This window comes from Mesocricetus auratus, unplaced genomic scaffold (genome assembly GCF_017639785.1).
Source record: "Mesocricetus auratus isolate SY011 unplaced genomic scaffold, BCM_Maur_2.0 Super-Scaffold_100691, whole genome shotgun sequence".
NCBI lineage: Eukaryota > Metazoa > Chordata > Mammalia > Rodentia > Cricetidae > Mesocricetus > Mesocricetus auratus.
The window spans coordinates 29,111,813-29,119,554 of NW_024429267.1; positions in this window are offsets into that span (position 1 = coordinate 29,111,813).

Below are 7,742 nucleotides of genomic sequence, written 5' to 3' on the forward strand. Positions count from 1 at the left end.
TGTGAATTTAACCTCACTGCCAAACCTAAGTCCTGCACAGTGCAGCACACATGTAGCCCCAGCTAGCAGGGCTTGGGTGTAGTCTGTCCACTAAGGCTGAGACAAGGACTCCGGCCTCTCAGGCAAAGGAACATACCAGCTTGCCTGAGAAGGGCAGTGAACTGCACAGGTAGGAAGCCCGAAGGTCATAACTCCTGTGCTGCTGGTACTAGGACCACACCTACAAAGAACCCTTGGGCCTGGGGCTGTAGCTCAGTGGAGAGCCCTTGCCTAGGAAGGAGAAGGTCCAGGGTTCCATGGCCTGCACCAGAAACAAAACCAAATAAAAACAGGTCCCTGAAAGCATAGAAACCTAGGGTTCCTGGAGAAAGGAATGACAGAATGTCCTGGATAACTCAGACCCCCTCAGTGCACCGAGGAAGAGGACAGATGGTTTAAAGGCCGTGGCAGGTGGTGGGGGTCCAGGCTGGCTCAAGAATTCACCTAGAAGTACCACATCATAGAATGGTGGTGAAATCCTGCAGGTCCCTGTTGGCCAACCTGATTACTTGATGGTGCAGCCAGGTCTTCCATCAGATCTCATCACAGCATCTGTGATGGCTGCTGTTTACCAAGCAATTAGCCCCACACTCAGACCAAGTGACTCTTGACCCAAATACAGTCCAGGCCACTTATGAGTCCCAGAAAGGGGAGCAAAAACTGCTCACTCAGAGAGAGTGCTCTCCAGTCTCCAGGACACCCTGGAAACTGCCCTTTGATTTGTACATGAGTCTGGGGCCCGCGACCGCCCTCCAACCCTGCCCCAACCACAAATGCACAGCCTCTGTTTCTGTCTTTGTTCCCTGTACAGCTTTAGCACGCTCACAAGCCCCATGCATGAAGTTGGCTCCAACCTAGTGCCTTCCTAAGACCCCTAAGGCCTCTTCTGCCAGTAAGTACAGCATCTCCAAATCCCAGTCAGACAGGACCCCAAACTAAACCCCCAAGTGTAGTTAATGCCACAAGCCTTTTCCTACCTGACTCAAAGAAAGCAGTGGCTGCTGCCTATTACAAGTGCACAGAGCTGCCAGGGTTTAAGGTTCTGCGTTTTGAGTGCTTAAGGATGTCAACAACCTCCATTTCACCAGTCAGGGCAAGGTCACTGTAATCTCAAGCACTGCCAGCCCACACTAAGGAATGGAAACTGCAACTAGGCACTTAGACGAGTAGCAAAAGGATGCACGGGTGTTTGCAATCAATGTACTCAGGAAACCCTGCAAGTTAGACAGGATTAAGCAAGACCGACTGTGTAAGGTACAAGCAGGAATTCAGGAAGAGGGGATTTCCAGTATGGGTAAGAAGGGTGTGGTCATGGAGAGTGCAGAGGAGGGCAGGACAGACAGCTGACCTGTGGAATGATGAAGGCAGTAGTGTTAGACATTGAAATCTCAACAGGGATAAACCACAGAGGGTCCAAAAACAAAAGTGAAATTACAGTGAGAATTTGTCAATGACAGGGGATTGTTACAGGAACTCACCATCGGATTGAAAGTCTTTATTCCAGCCAGCTAGGACCACACCCAAGTGTTTTTAAGGACAGAGACGTTGTGGAGGCATCTTTATCACAAAGTCGTTTGAAGCAAGCAGCTTCAAAAGAAGCTAAGATTAGCAGCTAACCCTGAGTTCCACAAAAACAGGCAACTAAAACAAAGGGTTAGCTGGAGGGGTTTCCACACAAACAAGCAGTTTTAACAAAGGCTAAGATAAGTAAGCTAGAACATTCTGGCCTTTGGTTCCTAGAATAGAGATGGGTAGTTTTCCATGGGATTCTCCATCAAGGAGATCAGATTCTAGCTAATCTTGCCCAGCACAGAATAAAGGGAGCCCTGGGGAGGAAACTGGAAGATGGTACAGAGGGGATTTACAGGAAGTCCAGAGGTTAGCGCATCTCCATGGGGTCAGATCAGATACCAGCTGCAAAATCTAATGAGCTCCCACTCAGTAGATAAATTCATCATAGTTTTTTGTTTGTTTGTTTTTTCGGGCCAAGGCTTCTCTGTATTGCTTTGGTGCCTGTCACTCTGTAGACCAGGCTGGCCTTGAATTCACAGAGATCCCCCTGCCTCTGCTTCCCAAGTGCTGGGATTAAAGGCGTGTGCAACCACTGCCCGGCTTTAGACTCATCATAGCTTAATGCAGAGGCTTTTTAGTTTAAGACAGATTCACATAATCCAAGTTTCCCTTAAATTCCTGATACATTGCCTCCATCTCCCAAGTGCTTGGATTATACCTGAGCACCACCATACCTGGTTTAATGCAGTATATTGTGAAGGAGTATTGAGACAATGTGTCATGTTGCCCAGGCTTACCTAAGTTTGCCATGTAGCTGAGGTTGGCCTTGGTCTCTTCATTTTCCTGCCTCTACTTTCTAAGTGGTGGGATTACTGGCATACATCACCACACCTGGTTGTTAATGTAAAAATGATTAATCAGTTTTGATTTTGAGACAGGGTCTTGGTCTCCCCAGTGTCAGGATTGCAGAGGTGCACCATCATGCCCCCCCCCAAAAAAACAAAGTTTAATGCCAAATAATCCTTTACTTAACAATATACCCCATTTTTAGTTTTTATAAATTTACTTTTTTCCTTGTGTGTGAATGTTTCGCCTGCTTGTGTGTATGTGTACAACATGCGTGCTTGTTGGATCTCTGAAACTGGGATTAGGAATGGCTGTGAGCCACCATGTGGGGACTGGGAATTGAACCTAGGTCCTCTGCAAGAATGACAAATGCTCTCAACTACTGAGTCATCTCTTCGGATCCCCTCTGAGGATGCCCTTTCACAGCAGGACTTCTGAAGAATCTCTGCACCCTGATAAGCCTGTCTGCCGACACAGCGATCCAAATCAGACCAAACCAAACAAGACTAGAAAAGGGCCAGGTTTAATGGGTAAAACACTCCTGGATGATTTTTCTGGTCCTCAGAGAGGAGACAGAGAAGACAGACCTCGATAAACCACATGTCTGTTTTCTGGGGGGCAGTTTAAATGCCCTGTGGGAGTAGTCTTGACCATATCTGGGGGAGGGGTCATCATTTGGTGGGCTTTTGGAGATGAGGCAGGGTTTGGAGAGAGATGGTGGAAGGGGCTTAAGGTGAAACTTCCACCAGAACATTCCAGACTCTTTGGGTATAGGGTAGAGTTTCCACCAGAACAACTTCCCCTAACCCTGACTGTGGAAGGGTCCCCTCTGGGCTCCTCCACAGGCTTCCCCCTCTGGGCTCCTCCACAGGCCTCCTCCACAGGCCTTAGCTGTGCTAAGGCTACCGTACAGCGCTTTCGGTGTTTGGCCAAGAGATGCTGTATCCTTATTGCTTGGCCTTGTATAACCAGAAAACTTTCTTCTGGGAGCTCATCTCTGACCCACAGTGATGGGAAGTGACCAAAGTGGCTAAGCAGGATGTCATCTGGTCCATAAAGGAGCTCACAAAAGGTCCGAACCACCTACAATCCAATGGAAGCCATTCTGGTGGCCGTTTCCTGCCTGTTAGATGAAAATTAGTCACTGCTATGGACTAATTCCCTGTACTACTACCCACTACCAAAGACCACAAATCAAAATGGAATCACTCACAAGAAAGCTCAACAAGCTGAAACTCAGTGGCCCAGATGATGGGAGAAGTCAGGAATGGAGGGGTGATGGCTCCATCTCCCAACTGTTATTTGTGTGATATTAAAGTTGCCTCTATCTTAGTCCTTATACACATACAAAAAAGTAACTTTTGCCAGGCAGTGATGACACATGCCTTTAATCCCAGTACTCGGAAGTCAGAGGCAGGTGAATCTCTGTAAATTCAACACAGAGTGAGTTCCAAGACAACCAGAGCTGTTAAGCAGAGAACCCCTGTCTCAAAAAAATAAAAAATAAAAAAGAGGAACATTTGGACATGGTGTCAAACATCTGTAATCCCCGATAAGGTAGAAAGATTTCAATTTCTTGGATGGCCTAGGACTATGTAGGGAGTAGTGTCTCAAAAAATATAAAGTCACCTCTTCATTCATCCATCCCTCCTTTGATCTGAGTACTCTCTTCCTTCCACCCATCCACCCATTTTTCCCATCTATCCATCCAGCCATCTATTTCCTCAGTCAAAAAGCTATTTTCCACCCCTCTGTCCACTCATCCATATATGCATTCCTACAGTCAGCATCCAGCCACTTACTCTACTTATTTCTTACCTAGTGTGTAAAACTAGCGTATGACAAGTGCTTCAACACTCGGCAGCAAGCCTACTTCTCTAAGTTGTTATGTCTTATAAGGGACTTTATATCAATGGAGATGCCTCCTGCTTTGTTTGCAGGATCTAGAGAAATCAAGCTGGAACTGGACTGGAAGCTTTCTCCTTGCTTGTGGGACAGACTGACATCAATAGTCTTATTCAGCCGTGAACTCTGCATGCTAAACTCTGCATGCTACACTACCAACTGGCCAGGCATTATGCCCAGTAGTGCAATCACAGCAAGTCTGTCACTGAGGCAAGCAACTACTGTCTTTTTTAAATTAAATAAATTAAATATTTTAATTAAACAATCAAATATTTTGAATTAATAAAATAATTAAATATTTTAATTTTAATTAAATAGTATTTAATTAAATAGTATTGCATCATTTCTCCTCCCTCCAACCCTTCCAATGTACTCTCCCTTGATCTCTCTCAAATTCATAGCTTTCGAGACAGGGTTTCTCTGTATTGTCTTGGAAGCTGTCCTGGAACTCGCTTTGTAGACCAGGCTGGCCTTGAACTCACAGAGATCCACCTGTCTCTGCCTCCCGAGTGCTGGGATTAAAGGCGTGCGCCACCAACGCCCGGCCATAGCTTTATTTTTTAATTGTTGATATACATTAATAAATATATAAATAAAATTTGCTCAGTTCATATAGTGTTACTTGTCTATGTCTGATTTCAAGGCTGACCACTTAGTTATGGGTAACCGATTGCAGGGGGCCTTCTCTGGTGAAGACTATGTCTCCCACTTTCAGTATTCCTTATTTCCCTGGAGCTTTTCTTTAGGATTGAGACTCTATGAGATTTCCCTCTCCTATGTCAGTGTATCTATTGGTGGTGTCCTTGCTCAGATCTTGTTTAGGCAGTCATGGTGATGAGAGACGACATGGGTGTAGTTTCTCTGTCGTCTCTAGAAAACAGAATCTCACAGTAAACTTTCTGTCCCGCTGGCTCTTACAATCTTTCCAGCCCTTCTTTCTCTATGATCCCTGCACTGTAGGTACAGGAATTGTGTTGCGGATGTATCCGTTGGGGCTGGGTACCTACCACACAGTCACTTGTTCTGTTGTGTATTTCTACAATTGTCTCTGTCTATTGCAAAGAGATTTTTCTTTGATAGGACGTGAGACCACACTTACCTGTGGCTATAAAGACAAGCATTTAGAATGGAGCTAGGGATTATGCTGGTTTAATAAACTGGTGGTTATACATTTTCCTGCAAGATCCATAACTTCACTGGGCTCAGATAGTTAGCTATATTTCCAGTACCAGGCATGATTTCCTTCTTCTTGAGCAGGCCTTACCATCCAATTAGAGAGCTGTTGGTTACCACAAAGGTGTGTGTGCCACTACTGCCCCCTTTAAGATACAGTGATGGACTGGTCATTGCTTTCGTTCATAGGCATCATAGCTTGATAGAGCTACTGGTTGCTTCCCTCCCTTGAAAGCTTGCATGGCTAATGAAAGCTAATCTTCAGGAAGGAGGCTTTCAAGTCAGATTCAGCTCAGATCTTCTGAGTCTTGCGTATGAGGAACATGGTATCTTCAGCAAGAGGGACTTGGCTTCAAACCCTGGGAAGGGAAACAGCAATAGTGTATATTGTTTTGAGATTCTCTTGATTGACTGACCCTGACTAACAACTCAAAAAGGGGCTTCTCATGTCTGTTACTGAGGTATTTGTTGGACAATCTCTGGCTCTTTTTCTTTTTTGGGGGGTGGGAGGTGGTTCTTTCCTCTACTTTTATGTAGGGTCCAGGGATCAAACTCTGGTCACCAGGCCAAGCAAGCACTTTACCCTCTCTGAGTCATCTCATAGACCCTGGGCCTGTAATATTCTATCAAGGAAGGGGCGAGGGGGATCATGAGGCCTGCCCCCACCCTAATGCTATAAAGGCAATTAATGGTTGCTGAGTTGTGAGAGACAATTTCTCCAGTGTTGTAACCACTGCTAAGGGCCTAGGTTCTTATCATAACCAGTGTTATTGTTCCTATAAGGAACTCTAGTTACAATTAAACTCAGAGAGTCACAAAAAAGAGGGCGGATGGCACATGGCAATAGAATGGGAACTGTAATCACCTCAAGCTGAAGGGGAAGGGGATAGTAGGGGTGGAACTGTAGGGATGTGACAGCCAGGCCTGACCTGATGGCACTGTGTTATTGCCTGTCCAGAAGTGAACTACTCTACCCCAGTCATTAGAGTGCTCAGACCTGAGTAAGAATTTACAGTTTCCCCCATGATGACTAAAGAAACTTAATATGAAGCCAGGCATCCTTAGGGGCCATTGACCTTTTGCTCTGGGATGCCTGGGAGATCCTAGTGGTCTGCAGGTGAGATAAATATAGGATAATGAACTATGAAGTATTACCGCTGCCTTTGCTTCTGTGAAACTTGCTTATCGATTTGGGAAAAGGATGAAATGGTCTTTGACCACTATATAGCGGGAAGGGAAGACAGGTGAGGGAAGTAAAAGGATTCTCTTGCCTGGCTGTGAATTCCATGGATGTTTGTAATTAATACCTTTCTGATGTCTGCTCTTAAAACACCCCTTATATCCACTTTCACCCGGCACCACACTCACTCCAAGGCTGCCATCCCTCTGCTAGCAGGAAGAATAAATTCATTTACTCTAACACTGAATTGAGTCTAAGTCTCTGGTTTCTCCCAGTGGACTTGAACACCACAACAGGGGCAAGAAAGAACTGTGGGAATAAAAATGACCAAAATACAGTGTATACAAGTGTGAAATTTTCCTAATGAAGCCTATTAGTATATACACTTAATACATTCTAATCAAAAACTAAAAGGGGGAGGGGCAGCGAGATGGCTCATTTAGTGAAAGCATTTGCCTCCAAGCTGGATGGCTGAGCTTGATCTCTGGGTCCCACACAATAGGAGAGAACCAACTCCTACAAAATTGTCTTCTGACTTCTGCACACTATGGCACATATATGTCCATACACCCACACACTTAATAAATATGTGCATTTTTTAACTTAAAAAATTAAATTCTAGGCCAGGAAGTGGTGGTGTACACCTTTAATCCCAGCACTCTGGGAGGCAGAGGCAGGTGGATCTCTGAATTTGAGGCCAGCCTGGTCTACAGAGTGAGTTTCAGGACAGCTAGGGCTGTTGACAGAGAAACCCTGTCCCGAAAACCCAATAGACAGATAGACAGATAAACTGACAGACTGACTGACTGATAGACTTCTTAAAAGAAACCTGGCACAATTTTCTTCTTTTTTTATGCTAGCACCGCCCCCCCCCATTCTCAACTACATACAGCTTTCACAGGTCAAACTTGAAGATGCTGAACTAAACTGACCTGAGCACTTGCTGTGCATGGTATGCAGAGGACTCCGTGCTCATTAGAGAAAAGCTGGTGGCTTCCACATTGATGAAAGTTGAACTTGCAGTATGGCTGGCTGGGTTCTGACAGAAACGAGTAGCAAACTCACGGCTTCCGCCAGTGTTGCACAC